The sequence below is a fragment of the Siphateles boraxobius genome, unplaced genomic scaffold, assembly GCF_051911475.1.
Source record: "Siphateles boraxobius isolate OS27281-9 unplaced genomic scaffold, OSU_SipBor_1 5, whole genome shotgun sequence".
Taxonomy (NCBI): domain Eukaryota; kingdom Metazoa; phylum Chordata; class Actinopteri; order Cypriniformes; family Leuciscidae; genus Siphateles; species Siphateles boraxobius.
This window is the reverse complement of record NW_027509141.1, coordinates 22,970,607-22,989,151: the sequence shown is the minus strand read 5'-3', so window position 1 is coordinate 22,989,151 and position 18,545 is coordinate 22,970,607. Positions and strand designations below refer to the sequence as shown.

At 38.6% G+C, this 18,545-nt stretch overlaps 1 protein-coding gene across 2 annotated transcripts in view; it reads right to left on the bottom strand.

Moving 5' to 3' along the window:
* lrrn2 (leucine rich repeat neuronal 2) overlaps nt 1–16,737 on the bottom strand; it is a 49,367-nt gene extending 32,630 nt beyond the window's left edge. Inside the window, exon 1 of one of the 2 annotated variants that reach the window (XR_013194885.1) lies at nt 16,226–16,737. The gene's annotated coding sequence lies outside the window, so the exon portion shown is untranslated. The remainder of the gene's footprint in view (nt 1–16,225) is intronic. The other variant, XM_077203332.1, reaches the window with a different exon arrangement.
* Between the last annotated feature and the right edge of the window lie 1,808 nt (nt 16,738–18,545).

The following is an 18,545-nucleotide window of genomic DNA, read 5'->3' as shown; positions in this document are numbered from 1 at the left end:
GCAGCACAAGGCACTACATATCCTTAACCCTGATGCAAACTGAAATAATTTCTAGGATTACTCTTGGAACAGAAACCAGTATTAAGCTCATGGATCATGCTATGCACATTCAGTGGTCCTGAAGATAATGATAACAAGGGCAGATCTACCACCCGCAGATGACTCACCTAGGACTGACCTGCTGTCCACAGTCATGCTGGGGTATCTATCTTAATTTTAAAAGCTGTATGAATATGGGTGTCTATTTCTACACTTTTAGTTCTTTTAGCACTTTAGCAAGTTTAGAGTTGATCAGACCTTGTAACAAGCCTGCCTCCAGTAAGTCAGCTTGCCTGTCCTCTCTCATCACCTTTAATCCCGTCTTTTGGAGGAAAGAAGGAAAACCCAGTGGAGAAAAATCCATACCCATCCAGAAGGTCCATCCGTATGGCTTATGCTTCAAAAGAGCCACAGGGATCGATGGCATTGGTGTAATTGGCTGGACAAGGCTCTCCTCACAATGTAATTTTTGTGCTCTCTCTCTCTCTCTCTCTCTCTCTCTCTCTCTCTATATATATATATATATATATATATATATATATATATATATACACTCACAGTGTATATATCTCTATTCTCTATATATATACACTCACAGTATATGACATTTATACTATGTTAATTCTCTCTCTCTCTCTCTCTCTCTCTCTCTCTCTCTCTCTCTCTCATGATAGATGTCTCACAGGGTCATTGTAAAATAAAGTTTTACCATAATTTTTTCAGCAAGGATACATTCAATTGATTAAAAGAGACAGTGATGACATTTATGTTAAAATATTTCAGTTAATCTTTCTGTTTATCAAAGAATTCTGAAAAAAACCTGAAAAATCAGTTCCTTTAACAATATGAAGCAGCACAACTGTTTTCAACATTGATAATATGATACATGTTTCTTTAGCAGTATCAGCATATTAGACTGATTTCTGGAGGATCATGTGACACTGAAGAGTGAAGACTGTATTGAGGTTTTGTGTTTGTTTCTTAGGAATCATACGCCAAGCTAAATGTGATCCCAAACTAACCAGTGAAATGAGATTTGTTATATATCTGCCAAACAAAATCAGCTTCTGAAACCTTTCTTTCCCTAAGTCACACTTTTGTTTGCTTTCATTTGGCAATGACACCCAAACCGTAGTCAGTGTTCATCTGTTATGCTAAGCAGCATTCATGTTAAGGGAGAAAAGCCAAGCCACAGTTCTACAGACTCTTGTGCATATAGCTCTCTATGCCACCTGCTAACGCTAACCAATGGAGATTTATGCAGTGCGATTTGAGTGGGACTCCACATGGAAATGGACATGGCAAAGAAAAAAGGGTGGTGGATGTGAGTGAAGCCGCTGTATGTCCTCAGCATTCAATTAATGCAAAGGGTCCTCTCTAGTGCTCAGTGAGAGGGGTCACCTGAGGGCTCTCTCATTCACTCTATCTGCATCTCTCTCTTTCTCTCGCAGCGCTCACTAGAAATGTCACAACTGTCACTCAGATGCTTCTCCGTCCTCTGATCAGCTATCATGCGAGGGGACATTTGACTACTTTCCACTGGCCGTAGTTCAAAACATACCAAAGGGAAAGTTTAGAAATGTTAGCTCACAGAGGGGCTTCATGCATGATGGGAGGAGGCTGAGCATTTAGAAGATCACTGACTTAATAATGTTGCAAAGTAGAGTAAACTATTGGTAATATTTCCTATCTTAGCATCTCACAGCATCTGCCCTTTTTTCTGTGTGCTTATTGTAATATACATAGCACTGTAATATATGTGATTTTTCTAATATTTTTTTTCCGTTTCGATTGCCCTGCTGAATAACTGCTTGGCAGAAACGACAGTTGAACTATCTGCTGACCTATTTCTCTATATTTGAACCAATTCCATCAGCTCCTAGAACTTAAACTTTAAAAAATGGTTAACTTTAACGTAAAAGCCCATAGCTCATTTTTCGTGCCTACTGCTTCCTCATAAATTATGGATGCAGTTCCTGCATTTAAAGAGGACACCAGCTTTAGTTCACAGGCAAAGAAAAGCTCAGACACTGACCTAGTGCAAACTTTCACTGACCCTAGAGGACTGTTATCAATACTTATAAGAGTTATGGCAATTTTTCAGCTTTTAACCGCGGCCTTCAGGTTTTGTCAGACCTACGTAGGTCTTGAGTCAGAGATGCAAATGAGAAACTTTATTCATGCGACCTTAAAAAATCCCAAAGAATGCATGTTCCTGGCATTTTACATGAATATTGTAATTTTTTGTATCTTTTTTTTTAAGTAGTCAGTGAAATTTGTTGCTTAGAGATAGAGTATAGGCAATGTTTTTCAAAAACACTTTTTGTTATACTGGTTGAAACTCTTCACATCCTAATAGCAATCAATAATAGAAGTGGTATAAATATAAAACAAATGTACAATACATATCCTCTGTGGAAGTCTCAGGACCAAAACATTTTCATCCAATCATTGCATTCGGTCTGAAAACAGTGATAGGATGTCCTACTTGCCTGTCAACCCATGTATTAATCAGTGGTGTTGAAATTAATCGTTTCTACGATGCATTGCCAGAATCTACGATTCTGCATTGATTCAGTAATAGAGCTTAATCAATTACAGACGTTTCTCTGACATCATTCGTTGCATCAGACTTAAGTTTTGTTTGACTACATTCAGGAAGTGTACTTTCTGGAAGCAGATAAAATAAAAAGGGAGTTAATTTATCTGACTGCTTGTATTCACTGACAAATGTAGCCGTGTGCAGTAATATTGCAAAACATTGTGATATCGAATCGAATCATTAACATGATAATCGTAATCGAATTGAAACGTGAGACCAGTGACGATTCACACCCTAGTATTTATATACTTCTGCGCACCCTGCTCGCGCAGACATCACACGTCAGTGTATCAGCCATTGCATAGGCATTTTATACAGGGTTGATTTTACAGTGTCCCGTGCCTCTTTCTCACAGGACTGGGGTGCTAAAAATATGAATACGAGTAGGAGTGTGCTTATTCTTTAAACCACTTCTGTAAATAAAATCCTGAGTACAGCAAGGACCACTGAAAGATGCTGGATTAGCACATGATGAAGAGGGAATATAAAAAGCATGTGATTGGATACAAGAGTTGCTTTCTTGTCGCGGTGGCTTACAGAGCTGCGTACGTGTCAGTGTGTGTGTCCTCCTCTCAGACTGCTGGTAAAGAAAGCAATAGCAGGCCTAAATAGCTATTACCCAGCAAACAAATTTAGGTTCTGGGAACGTTCTGGGAACGTTAGTTTTTGGTTCCCAGAACGTTCCTAGAACTTTCCCTTAACGTTAGGGGAACGTTCCCGGAACGTTTTCCTTACGTTATAAAAATGGAACCTAAAAATAACCTACATGGAACGTTCCTATAACGTTCTTGTTTGGTTCCCAAAAAAATTTCCTCATAGGACCGTTATGTGTTTGCTGGGTAGTGTGCTAAGCTTGAAGGAGCTGCTTTTAAATATGCAGTGAGGAAAAGTCTCACACAATGCTAAAACATGAAGGATGGAGATTGACACCATCACCATAAGCAGCCTGATTTTGAGACCAAATCTTTCCCGGTCCCACATGAATGATAGGAGTGCACATTTTGTCAGTATGCCTAAAAGCTTTATTTTAAACTGACAAATTGGGATACATTTATGCCTTTTTCTAATTTTAATGCATTTCAGTGTTGCCATATCCTCTTTTTGTACTTTATTTTGGGCTCGTTTTTCATAGTTACTAATACATATGTGTAGCCTGCCAAAAGGGAACATCTTCCCTTATGTTCTGGCAAGATTCTCTCAGAGTTGTAAACAAACGTTTCTCCAGTAACGTTAATAGAACGTTTGTTCAAAGTTATCTGGTCTTTATTAATGTTCTCAAAATGTTAGCATGAAAATAAATATAACTTTTTCATAGTGTTAGAAAAACATTCTTAGAACATTTTTGGTTAGCTGGGCAGTTGCAGACAACATTGTTTTTGAGGGTTATCACAGTTGCATACAGTTTGTTTTTTACTTCAAGGACTGTATGTGGTAGTAGCATGAATGGAAATGCTAATGATAACTCTCTAGAAAGTCCTTGATTGATGTAGGGTTTGTTTTTCTCCGTTTTCCATTTGTCCGTCACATTTCAACTGAGAAACCTGTGAGTATGTCTTTCTTTATTTTACCCAACACTTGACTTTTACACGAAAGGCCATTAAAGTGTCCGGCTTCTCAATCCTTTTACATGTCTGACCATAAATGGGGCTGTAAAATACTCCGGCCATGACCCTGGTTGTATTTGTCTATACATCAATAAAAGCTGGTTAAATCTCTGCCGACAGCCACATGGAATGGACGAGCATTCAGTAAGATTTGTGGGCCGTGCTCCCTGCAAACGAAGCGTTAACCTGCACAGTATCACCGTCTGTGTAGAGTCTTCTTTCTTTCTTCCTTCATTCTGACTGTTTTGCATCTTCAGTCTAATTGCAGCAAGGTGTTTGGGAAATTATCTTGGCACAATCCCCAAATGACAAATTAGTTTGCATTAGTGTGTGGATCCATCCAGATCCTTCCAATTACTTCCTGTATGTAATCAGACTTATTACAGTGCCCTGCTGTGTTTGAGGAATTTCTCTATCATCGAAACATTGAAGGAGAAAAGGATGTTTTGCGAACTGTGGGAATATGCTGATCCAATTTTGGGCTTTTTATCGGCAATGAGTCTCCGTAAATCAGAGGAAGTTGAAGAAGGGAACTGTCTACTTTTAATAAATGGCCTGGTCATAACTTTTCTTTGGGAAACAAGCGTATTGAAGTACGTATTGAAGAATGTAATTTAATTTCTCGTTTAAATGGCTCAATGAATCAGATAAGAGTAGTGCGCTCGGAGGCAAAGGATGGCACTTGAAATTAAATGGAAGCGGAGGAAGGTAGGAGTGTAAAATGGAGGGACGTCAACATCAGGCATGTCATTTAAATCAATGCACTACCTATCAACGCCAACATGCTTTGCAACCGCAGATGTGTGACAGTATCTCTCTTTATAGGACTGCTCTACTTTCCTCTGTGGAGAACTGTAAAATCAGCACACACTTTTAGATTAAAGCTCCACAGAATTGGAAAAGTAACCATAAAATTCTAAAAGTCCCCTTTTTTATTTGATTTTGTTAATTCTTTCACCTACCAAAAGGGCATCCATCCATCCATCCATCCAACGAATTGCTTTCTATTTTAATGTAATTCAAAATGTAATTTATTCTTGTGATGACAAAGCTTAATTTTCTTTACCCATTACTTCTTCAGAAATCATACTAATATGCTGATTTAGCGCTCAAGAAATTATTATTTCTTGATTCTTGAAATAATTATTATTATTTATTACTATCACTGATGAAAATGGTTGTGCTGCTTGATATTTTTTGGAAACTGTGATAGATTTTTTCAGGATTATTTGATAGATAAAAAAGTTTAAAAGAACAGCATTTATTTTAAATGGATTTTTTTTGTATTGTAAAATACTTAACTGTCCTTTTATCAATTCCGTATATTCCGAATAATTAACAAATTGAATATTGCTAAGTATTGCATATCATTCTTTTCATATGTTCAATAAATTGGCATTACCCTTTGCTGCTGATCAGATAACAGTGGCCACTGTATCGTCTTATAGGGCAGATGAGGATATTAAAGCTGGTTCATTCAACTAAATATTTGATGAAAAATGAATTGCAGATGTTTGCTTCTCCATTCCCTTGTAAAGTACATATCTGCATTTGTTCAATCATGCACAAACAGAGTTACGTAAGTTTGTTTACACTTTGGCCCAGCAGCTTAATGGACATGGGTTTGATGGTCTGCGGGGACATAAACATGCATTCGGATAACAAACAAGTGCTACTGCTCTTGCACGCAGAAGTCTCACTGAATGCGCATCGACCCATCTCTTCCATTTTATCCATGCTCTTTGGCCACAAGAGGCCGAGGGGTTGTGCGAGTACACGAGCGCGTGCGTGCAATGACGCTGATGGTGGTGATTAAAGGCTTCCATTCCTTTGGGAGATGCAGGGAGGAGTGCCACTTAGTCTCTCACTGGGCGCAGATGGCCCGTGGCAGCCTGGATCATGTCACATGGCGCCGGGCAAAAGGGGGCCAAGGTGTCCCCTCCCTGCTCTTCTCCTCTCGCCATACGACCTGTCACCAGCCATCGATGTCAGGTGTCGCTGCAGGGAACGGACTGCTCATTAGCTTTGCCTCAATTTCCTCCACCTTCCTGCACCAAGAGGAACAACATTCAATTTGTGTCACTCATTAAGCGTTTTATTCCCACTGACACTCCGCAGAGGGTCACACTGTGCCCCTGTTTGCAATAATGGGAATTATTCATCTTTATAAGAAAGATTTGTATTGTTCCCAGAAAGAAATGCCAAACTCAAAGCGAGAGGACGGCATGTGCATGAAGGTTAGAACGTGTGGCCCCAAGTTGTTAACATTTATTCATTCTGAGAGAACGAAGTATAACTGTCTGCTGTCTAGGGAGGCGTTTAGCACTGTCCACTTGGTTTTTATACTGTTGTGAACAGTTTTGCAGCAGATAAATTTAGCTGACTGGCTACCTTGGGGCCGTCGATACAGCAAAATACCTGTCTCATGCTGTATTCGCGTGTCTTAAGCATGTTGTCTGGCAAAAGCTATTTTATAATTACTATGCAGTTATGGTCTGATTGGTTACAGAGGGTTATCGTTTCATGTAATAACAATTATGGCATGAGAGGCTGTGTTGGGCTTTTTGTGCATTTACATACACTGTAAGATCAACTGGTATACTTTACATATGTAAATGTCACATTTTAGTTAAAAATGTTATGAAAAAAGAATTTGCAGTAATCATTTTCCCGCTATATGTTGCCCACGAAAACACTTATTATGGAGGAATTCATATTAAATCCAACAATTATGTTTCTTATCAGGAAATTAAGAGACGTAATGGTTCACGAGCGGGAAAAAAAATTGAGTTCTGATATCATAATGCACATGCCAACCTTGAAACATGACTAACACGGTAATGGAAAACACAGCCTGCTGACATGAGACTGGCCATCCAATTTATGGATATCAGTGTGACCATTATGACTTAAATGGCCTTGGCTTGTGGGAATAATTGCATTTCTAGGGTTGGGCAGGGGCACGTCTGAACATGCATGTTTTCCACTTTAGTTCTAAAATAGGAGGAGATGCGAATGTTACACTTGAGTAAGATGTGGACTAAAATAGCAGTTCAGAAAATTCCTGCACGTGGCAGGATGCCATGTAAAGAATACATTATGCAACCTGCATATATAGCTAGAAAGTCGTATGTTTTCATTAGGAAATGTCTGTCCTGGTAAACGGTGTTTTATGCTTAGACTTTTCATTGCTGAATTGTGGGGTAGAATTATTTGCCATGAAGGGATGCAAATATATCCATGTCTGTTTTCCAGCGGCTGTTAAGAAATATGCTCTCCATGGAGGCCGTCACTGCCTTTTGCTCAACAATAAGGATGGCCTGATGGTGTGTGATTGTTTCAGGCCAGTTACAGGAGGTGTTGCTTGCTGGGTTGACATTTTGTTTTACTTCTGTTGCTTATACACGATTTAATGTGCAATCTCAAATATTTGTTTTTCTTTGATATATTGAATGCTTTTTTAGTGAATTCTAATGATGCATATGATACTGAATAAAAAAAAAAAACTTTTTAATCTACAAACATTCAGCTCTGCGATGCCAGTCCAAGAGATAGTTTAGTCTTTGGGTTGGTTCATGACCTCTCATGTGACGTATGCACATTGGGAAGGGTTACGCTTGACATTGTTTACAAGTGTGGAGAAGGAGTACTGTCCAAAAGTTGAATAGTCGATGCTGTATAATTATATTTTTGTCAGTTTATTGTTTAAACTGGTCCATTTGTGTGTGTATCCTGGATGCCTGTCATTGGGGCGGTTCTTGCAGCCTACGCCAATACATTTATATATATATATATATATATATATATATATATATATATATATATATATATATATATATATATATATAAATGTATACATTTTTGATCGTTTCGCAAGTGAAGACTCTTAGGGTCAGCTGGGGTTGTGTGGATTACTTTGAAGCTGCCTAAAAGTGTTTTCTGGAACATTAAAAATGGACTAAGATTATCTTGTTCACTTTCATTTAATGGAAAACAAATCCTGGAATGCTTTCTGTCTTCATCTGACGAAAGAAAATCTTACATTTTGGAGGGCCTGGGGGTGACATTCAAGAAATTTTCACTTTTGGGTGAACTATTCCTTTTATATATAAAATAAATTATATTTTATTTGGCCAATAAATGCCAACAGTTTCACTAGGGTTAGTGAATATATTGCCATGGCAAGTAGACACCTCCAAGTCTGACTTGGCCAGCAAAATGCATAAATGTAGAAGACAAACAAAATGACTGTCGTCTTCTGCTCTGCTTTGCAGAAGCCTTGATCTGCTATCACGTTGTCCTCTGTTTATGAGTTGCTTCCTTTTAATTTAATATACGGGGGTATCTTATAAATAATTCAGCTGCATACCTTCTGATATTTCACAAATGCCTTGAGCCGTTGGAGCAGACAGCAGCCAGTCTGTCTCCCTCTTCCATGTTAGGCCATTCTACAAGTCCATCTGTTCATTTAAGACCTGGTTTGTTTTCTGGAACTGGCACCTTAATGAATGATAATGAAAAATTGTCCAAACATTTTGAAAGCTGAAGGCCGAAAAATAAAATCTCAAAACAGATTGCCATATCCACTCAGAGTCCCACTTTTTTTCTTTCTTTTGTTAATGAATTTCCAAAATGATCAGTTGCTCCGACTGTGCAATCTTCTCGCTCAGCCAGTTTGATGCTGTGATTAGTATTAATTGGACTGAGTCAAAAATGCAGAGATGACCCTGGCTAAGCTGCCTGTGAGAGCAATTAATGAGAAGAGATGCCTTAGTATTCACAACTGAGCTCGCTTGAGAAGACAGGAAGAGAGTTTACAGGACAAAACAGACTATTTTTGTTTTTCTCGCGGCAGCTCTTTTTAATGAACTGTTCTATTGATATAGGCCAGCAAAGATATATTTCAGAATTTAGGGGGGGAAATGCATAATGTAGTTACTGAAGCAAGTTCTTCTGACATTTTTTTTATATACATTTTTTTTTTATCTCAAGCCTGCATGTTTTTTTCCTTCTTACTTTTCTCTGTTTTTCTGAAGCACATTGTTAAAGTATGTCCATACAAACAAAGTCAAAGGGATTTCAAAAAATGTTTCTCGTTTGTACAGGCAAATGCATTTTTTTGTATGTCCAAATGAGTTCGTATGTAATGCTCACAAATGACACTGTGAATCAGACAATAAGCATTGTGAGTTGAAACTGAAGCCATAAAGGATTTGATTCAACCAACGGCGAGAGTAAACAATTTTCCACAAAGCAACTCAAGTCTTTGTAGCTTGCTGCAGTGCAGGATACGATTAAAAACTGATTGTCAAATCAGAGTGATGTGTCATTACTGTTTCATGTCTATTCCCTTTTTGTGCTTTTTCCAAAATGGCATTCATGCCTTTTAAGTCAGTGTGATGGGTGTAAAAATTACACACTGAAAAATAGCTTTTCAATTGCCTAAAAACAACAATTTACAGTCCTATAATAGCTGCTAATTACTTGCCTTTAATATTGACAGTTTTTTGTTCACAAGACATAAAATGTATTTTAAAACGGTTTGTTATTATTCAAATATCCCTTTTCAACTAAAAACTGAAAACTTTATATGCATTTTGGCCGTTCATTTACATGACAACAGTGTAATGGGGGAAAACTTTTGAAATTGGGTTTCAATATGCAAATTTTAGAAAACAAGACAATTATCATCTCTGTGTAAACTACAAAAACGAGAATTTGTAAAACCGGTGACGTCATGTGCATGTGTATTTCAATAACAGTCAATAGAAGCGTAGTGTTTCTTACGTGATATTGCCGATTACTGGCCTGACAGCAGAACACAGCGTTTTTAATCATTTTTGTGGATCCGTGTGAATGGGGATTGTTTTGCGAAAAATGCAAGGAAAAACGTTTCCGTTTTATCAAAAATAAAATACATATAATTAAAAGAAATCAAATATATACTTCAAATATAAAAAAGAGCAATATTTAACGATTTTCTTTGCAGAATTCAGTTCAAACAATCCAAAAAAAACGGTTCAATGAAGTAATTGAACTGACCAGAGCTTTTTGCTCTTTATCAGTATGTCTACAATGTACGAAAACATTGTTCTGTCGAGCTACAAAATGAAATGTTAATGGCCGACCGCTTGATAAATCTGTTCGAGTTGTTTCACTGTCACTGTTTGCGTTCATCATCGTGCTGCAAGATGGCAGACTGATGTGTTTGCTTATTCACAGATATGCCCTTGAGGCTTGTGAGCAGTGCTCTGTCTTCACCTCCTCCTTCAGACGGATCCGTACCACTCTCAGCACAAAACATATTCATTTCTGACAGCAGTGCATACTATATGCCTATGCAGATATGATGCACAATAAACTCAGCCTTATTTGTCTTTTTGTAGGTTGCCTGTAAGACGACTGAAGCCTTGGAGCCTATGAGCTACACAGAGGAGACATCACATCCCGGTCCTGTCTTTCACTTTGATTCAATTTGAGTTCTCAGCTCCTTTAGCTCATTTGTTTGTATATGTGCTTACAAAAATTCAGCGCACAGACAGAGCAGTGCGTCTGGGTGCGTGTGTGGTGATGGGCTGTGTTGTGACAGTGCAATTTTTTTTTTCTTTCTCTTTCAGACAGATGTCTGTGATCTTTCCTGCCCTTAGTTCATCTGCCCTCTTCAGCGAGTACAAGAGGTGAAGTCCAACAGCCCTTTTGACCCTATTACGCATATGCTCGCTCACATTTGTGCACATCTGCACATACACACACGAGGCTCATTTGCAGAATTGCTGTTTGTCATGGCCAGGAGTCCTTGCCCGTGGAGGGCCGAACCGAGCAATCGAGAGAGAGGTGTGTGTTTAAAGTTGACTGTCCGGTGTGCTGTACATAATTGAGCCATGTGAGATTAAACACATCAAAATAAAGCCACGGGGAATTCACTTGGATGTGGACAGATTTTGCGTGCATGACAGTCTTTGGGTTGGGAATCATACAGAAAAACTATTCTGGTTTCTAAATTATTCCATTAATGATTCATTTAGTACTTTTCCCAAAAGTCCCCTTCAAAAAACTGGTCTAAACTAAGCATTACTATAAATGTATATTACAGCACAGTGTGAAAGTTTGGGGTTTAAGATTTTTTTTTTTAAGAACTCTCTTATGCTCAAAAGTCTGCATACAGTTTAAAAAAAAGAAAGAATATATTTTATAATGCCATTTATTCATGTGATGGCAAAGCTAATATTCAGAAATCAATCTAAACAGAAACCATGATATATATTTTTTTCGGAAAGAGTTCAAAGTTCAAAAGAACAGCATTTATCTGAAATAGAAATATTTTGTAACATTTTGTCTTTACTGTCACTTTTGATTAATTTAATGTGTGCTGAACAAAAGTATAAAGTTCTTTTAAAAAATTTACTGACATAGGCCTATATAATTTAAAATTACATTATTTAGATTTTATTATATTAGAAATTTTTGTATAATTTATCAGCGCCAGTGAAAGACTGCAAACTCAAACTAAAATAAAAAAATCTGTTTTTTTTTTAGATGTTTAAAGGGTTATTTCACCCAAAAATGAAAATTATGTCCTTAATGACTCACCCTCATGTCGTTCCAAGCCCGTAAGACCTCCGTTCATCTTCAGAACACAGTTTAAGATATTTTAGATTTAGTCCGAGAGTTTTCTGTCCCTCCATTGAAAATCGATGTACGGTATACTTTCCTTGTCCAGAAAGGCAATAAAGACATCATCAAAGTAGTCCACGTGACCTCAGTGGGTTAGTTAGAATTTTTTGAAGCATCGAAAATACATTTTGTTCCAAAAATAACAAAAACGACGACTTTATTCAGCATTGTATTCTCTTCCGGTTCTGTTGTCAATCCGCGTTCACGAGGCCAGTGACGCTGCTGACGTAAGACGCTGCTGACGTGTTATCTGGTGCGTCCGTGTATTCGGGTTCAAATAAATATGTCTGGTTAAAAAAAAGCAAGTCTTCCCCTGTGTCGAAATCCTTAGACATGTTTGCAAAGATTGTTTTGTTTACAGTGTGCGTCTCCCTCAGATTGTAAACGAAGCTCGGGCGCACTTGATAACACGTCAGCTCGTCTTACGTTAGCGGACTCATGAAAGCGGATTGACAACAGAACCGGAAGAGAATACAATGCTGAATAAAGTCGTCGTTTTTGTTATTTTTGGAACAAAATGTATTTTCGATGCTTCAAAAAATTCTAACTAACCCACTGAGGTCACATGGACTACTTTGATGATGTCTTTATTGCCTTTCTGGACAAGGACAGTATACCGTACATAGATTTTCAATGGAGGGACAAAAAGACTGATTCTAAAATATCTTAAACTGTGTTCCGAAGATGAACGGAGGTCTTACGGGCTTGGAACGACATGAGGGTGATTCATTAATGACATAATTTTCATTTTTGGGTGAACTAACCCTTTAAGATCCATTAACTGATGTCATAAATCATTCAGTTACAGTATGAAACCAGTTCTGAAAAACAAACGGTTCTCTATTCCCAACCCTATGTGTCATCATATTATATTCCACTGAACCACACATCAACTTTATATTTCTTTTTAGGAGTTTTTCCCCTAAGTCTCTCCAAATCAAATCCATTGGCTTTTATTGCTATACATTTTTACTAAGACCAGTTTATTAGGGATTATCTCGAATTGTTCACAGGCCGATCCATGATAATAAAAGGGGATTACATAGATGGCAGGGACGTTCATGGAATGATGATAAGTTAAACAAGACATCACACACACACAAGTCTTAATTTGGTTTGAGGCTCTTGCATGTATGGAACGAGAGAGCCGTTTTCATGTGGTAAATAGCACAAGACTGTTTCCTTTGTGGCAGATCAATAAACATAATCGACCTTGCCGTTATGGTCAAATGGGCATGTCTTTGCAACAGCAAATATATCTGCTAAGCAGCACCTAGGCTGTCTCAACTTCTTAATCATGGAAACATCTGCCCTCACTGAAGACTCATATAGGGAATGAAGGGATGTGCTGCATACATTTTCTCCCATCACTCACCCTTTCATTCTCTCCCTTTCTTCCAGTTTCGCCTCTGTATCTCTTTTTCGCACTCAGAGGCATCTGTTCTGTCACACCCTCCGCCTCATTAGCCATGCTAACATGAGGAGGATTTAACAGATGTTTATAACAAACCAGCTCACACTTACCTGCAGGATGAAGACATTAAAAGCTAAAACTCCTGCTAACAGACCACACAAGCCTCAAAGCCTGCACGAAACGGTGGCATAGAGGGCCGAGTAGCTGGTGTGTTTTATTTGTATTTGCAAGCAAGGTAACCCTTAGTAATTGTTTGCAATTGTACAGTCAGCCCCTAGTGTTTTTATTTTTAGAAAGAAGAGCCGTGGCAGCCTTTCACCCTTCGGTGGGGGTTCTTGTCTTATGCTCAATGTGAAGTGGTTGTTGACAGTGCACCGTAGGCCTGGACGCGTGCCGCTGTTGCTTTTTAAAGAGCCCATCCCAATGTTTTACAAAAGGCAGTCAGACACTATATATATATATATATATATATATATATATATATATATATATAGTGTCTGACTGAAAATTGAGTTTTTTTTATATGATTTATGTACAAATCGGCAAATAATACTTTTGAGACTAATTAGAGTCTTTTTGAATAAATAAATCATAGCTCATGTGAGTAATTAGTTTAGTAGTTTAATGGACAACTCACTTTTTTACTGTGTTCTTAGACATCATCTTTTGAACCCCTCTTTGGATCCTTTTCTCATTGCGATGGGAGCGATTCAAAATAACTCTTAAGCTGAATTCAAATAAATTGCCTCTCATTTAGATTGCCTTTGGATCAAGATTAGATGTGAAGCACGATAAAGGTTGATTTAGGGAACAATAGCTTGTGAGCATTATGGAATCAAGACATCTGAGGATTCAAAGTGGATTTGGGTTGAACAAATGAGTTTTCGGCACAGGCAAAATAATTTAATCCTAAAACAGAACATTTATTGTTTACTATCTACTCCAGCACATTATATAGTTACATACAGCCCACTGGGACTGTCAATCCGGTTTAAGTCTTGCTAAATCATTAATTGGGAGTAATTTAAGGGTCATTGTAGTTTTCATTGAAATAAATGAAATAAGCCATGCCACTAAATTTATTGTTGTAGATAACAATATTCCATTGGGTTGGCTAAAGTTTGCCTTGTAAAAAGGACATCTTGAGTACTTAGGAACTAATATAAGCCACTAAATGACGAGGAAATGTAAAGATAATAATGTTTACAGTGATGCACTGTCAGGGACTGTAGAGTTCCCTCATGCCAAATTTGCATTCAGTAAGCATGCCCATACACAACACTGAGGGCTAATCAACATTGTGATAAACAAACTATGCAATTATCTTTCCAGTCTAGTTGTCAGGACAAGTCATGTGTTTAATTTCTTGCTATGACTTATTAAGAATTTATTCATTGATGTCTGGGTGCATTTTTATGAGCTGTCAGAATAGTCTTCATAACAAGTTGGACTGTGTGATTCACTGTCATCAACACATCATCATCACCATGTCCAAAATTCATTTCAGGGTTGATTTTCTTTTTTTATGTTTCGGGGAATAAACTATTAGGCCTATAATATTTTATTTTACTCTCTTTACTAGCTTAATGCACATTTCTGGTCTATTTTGGCATATCCTAATTGATTTTATATCCATTTTTAAAATATTATAAAGCATAGAACAAAATGTTATAATTTGATCGATCAGCCTTTAAAACGACTATGCTATCGTTTTTGACTGACGTCACTAAGACCCTCAGTGTTTTTATTTTTCTACCCCTCCTTTCCTAAAATTGGCTACATTCCGATGTGTAACATTTATTTTCACAATCTAATACTTTTTTATGGATTAAATAAAGTTTTTGTTTTCTCCAAAATACTTGTGTGGCGTAACATCTGCTTTACACATTGACCACCTAAAAATGCGGTTCCTCAAGTGGCTATTTGGTTAAGTTGAACTCTAGCCTATGTAGCCTATGCACAAACAAGAAACAACACAGACGTCCAATACGAAATCCATTTGAACATCATCTAATGTAGCCTATTTATCACACCCAATCTGTCCTCATTTTCACACTCGTTCTCTCTCTCTCCAAGCCGCATAATGCACCGGACACCTGCCAACACTCTCACGTGTGTTGTCCAGTCTTCCAGGATGACACCCACACGCGCACACTTCCTCCCCACACATGAAGAGGCTGAGAAGGATGATTAGCTCCGTGAGCTGACACCCCTCAGAGGAGAGTGTGGAGGAGGACAACAACAATAGGCTCGCTGTGGAGAAGCAGAGCGCGAAAGCTAGCTTTTGCAAATTCAACTGCGACAGCGACGCGGACAAGGATAGCAACGGCAGGGAGGAGGAAGAGGAGGATAGAGGAAGAGAGGGAGGGAGAGTTTCTGGACGCTAATCACTTCAATGAAATGACAGATGTGTCCCCCCACATGATCCACACAAACTCGCGCGCACACTGCGTTTTCCTTATTTTCGCAAAGCTGTGGAATTTCAATGCGGCATGAAGCGTTCTCTCTCTCTCGCTCTCTCTCTCTCTCTCTCTCTCCTCGGTCAAGCTAATGTGTGAGTCAGTGCTACTCTATCCCGATGTGCTCTGCATGCTGACCATAACTGCCATGCAGCGTGAGCGTGGAAAAGTCTCGACTTGTCAGTGCATCGCACAACTTGAGCTCCGTTTCAAACTACCGACACTTTACCGCACGAGATTTTGAGACACACACACACACACACACACACACACACTGAAATAATACTTAAAAATGTTGAAGAATTACGTGCTTATGATGATCTCTGACAGATTGCTCGAGACATTTTTTTGCCCCTTCTTGTGTCAACACCACTAGAAAAGCAACTGCAACGCGTATGTTTCGATCTAAAGAGAAAATGATAAACTTCCCTACCGTGAAGTGATGGGTCATTTCAGCGTACATCTCGGTCTGTTCTTCTTCTTTGCTTTTTTGTTCTTTGCGTTTTTCTTCTCGTTTTCCTTTCTTGACGTTAGTCAATCAACCTGTATCCTCTCTCACGACTTTGTATTAGCGCATCGCCTTGGGTTTCATACAGACACACCTGCCTTAAACTCAGCTCTATTTCTGACACTGTGTAGGCGATCTATAGAGAAGGATTTGTGTGCCCGCTCTCTCTCTCTCTCTCTCTCTCTCTCTCTCTCTCTCTCTCTCCCTCTCTCTGGCTTACCGTGTAGCCCCACCTCCTCCTTTTAAAAGTCTCCCTTTCTTGCCCCCCAACCCCTTTGCTGTCTGCACTATTTTTCCGCCTCTCCTTCATTTCTTTCTCACAGTCAGAACAGTATAAAACCTGTTATTGCCTCACTTGCCCCTTTGCCATGTAACTGGGCTGCTATAGTCACATGCATCCTCTAAAGTGCAGCTACCCATAGATGGTCTCCTGCCTTCCAGCAGCTCTTGCATATGAAAGACTGACTTTGAATTTGTTTGGTTAATGGCATGCTTTCATAGACATCCATTCAGGCTCACTTTTCCTGTGGACGAGGGACGACATATCTAATGGATTGAGCACCACTCTGTTAGAACTTTTTGTAAGTCACTAATGCTTTTATATCACATTTGTGTGTTTTTGTAAGATCTGCTCATGGCCCTCTAAAGCTTAGGTTTAGGGGTTCAGCAATACAAATCACACAAATTTGTATGGAATAGCTAATTTGTAAATAGTTATGTTTTCTTGTGAGATCAGGTTGGTGCTGTTACCCTGGTTGATAAAAGTTAACTTGTGAAATATGATTAAATTACAAATTTGTATAATCATCCATCCATCCATCCAAAATAACGCCTAAAAATTGTGTTTTCATTTGTTTTTTGTGTGTGTTTTTTTTTTAAATACAATTCATTTTAATTACTTTATTACACTGAAATGCAAGTTCAAATTCCTAAGTTCAAATTTAGCAATAGAATTGGAACTTAAAAGGCATTCTCAATTCAAATCTCTATGATTCACAACCTTAATGTCACCAAACTCGGCAGAGACATTCAGTTTGCTCTGACTTTATTGATCAAGATTTTTCTCCCAGTGCAGATATTGATAAATCACAAAAATCCTGTTGACTTCCATTGAAAGCTTCAGACTTTTTCTTTTGCGTAACTTTTAGGCAAGACTTTCCCTTTTCTAGATACATTGATCAGTATAAAGATGTACCGTCGGACTGACTGTTTCAGATCCATGCACGTTATAGTCTATGTGAGCCATACAGTACATAGTCAGAGCTTCACAATATTTTCACCAGGCAGGCTGTATTAAATTTCAATGAGATAGCGATAGAGCAGAGCTTTTCCCAATTTAGCAGCATTTCTCAAGTTTTCTTGTGATAATGAATTTTTTATTGCCATCTCTGGCATGATGAATGGATGTGTCAATGGCATGTCTACAGGAATATCCATTATACACTGCCGTGACAAGACGCTCAGATCCACGCTGTAGAAAATGCTCACACGACCAGCTTTGACATCAATTAAACAGCCTTACAGCTCAGGGGCATGTGGAGCAGCCAAACGCTCTTCTCCACGAGGACACATCTCCCGGGGGGGTTGGATCAGAGAGCGGGAGGGATCACAGTTCACTAAGTCCCTTTTTCTACGACCAAAATGGCACGATGATTTGTCCTGCGCCAGTTTGAGCGTGAGTGTTTGATCGATAACCCGTGCCTTGCCATCATTATTCTGATGTCTATTTGAATGGATGAGAGGAGGCAGGCAAAGAAAAGAGAACGGGGTGGTGGAGGGTGTAATATGAAGTGTGAGTGTGAAGACTGATGAGTGTGGAAATTGAATGGCAGTGGAGCCAGAGCAAGGCTCTTGAAGTGGCTAAGCTTTAACCCCAAGCCCTCCTAAAACCCATATGTCTGCTTGTTGCTCATATAGATAATAGGCAAACCAGTTATTTGACAAGTGCGGCCAAAATTGGCCAGCCTGGCCTTTTCACCATTACTTTTTAAAAGTGGTCAAGCGGCTGATCATGACTCTATACTGGAGAAAATTATTTCTGGGGGCCAATGAGGCTACGCTGCTGTCTGCGATCCTCAGTCTCCCATTTTCCATTGCCATCTTCTCAAGCATGTAATTTCAAAACTTGTAACAACACAGTGGGCTTAGTAATCAAAGCTGTTACAGACGTAGCACGAATGGCAGATGAGGTTTCAATCTGTGCCAATTTCAGCGCTTGGATATATATCACATAAAAACAATCAAC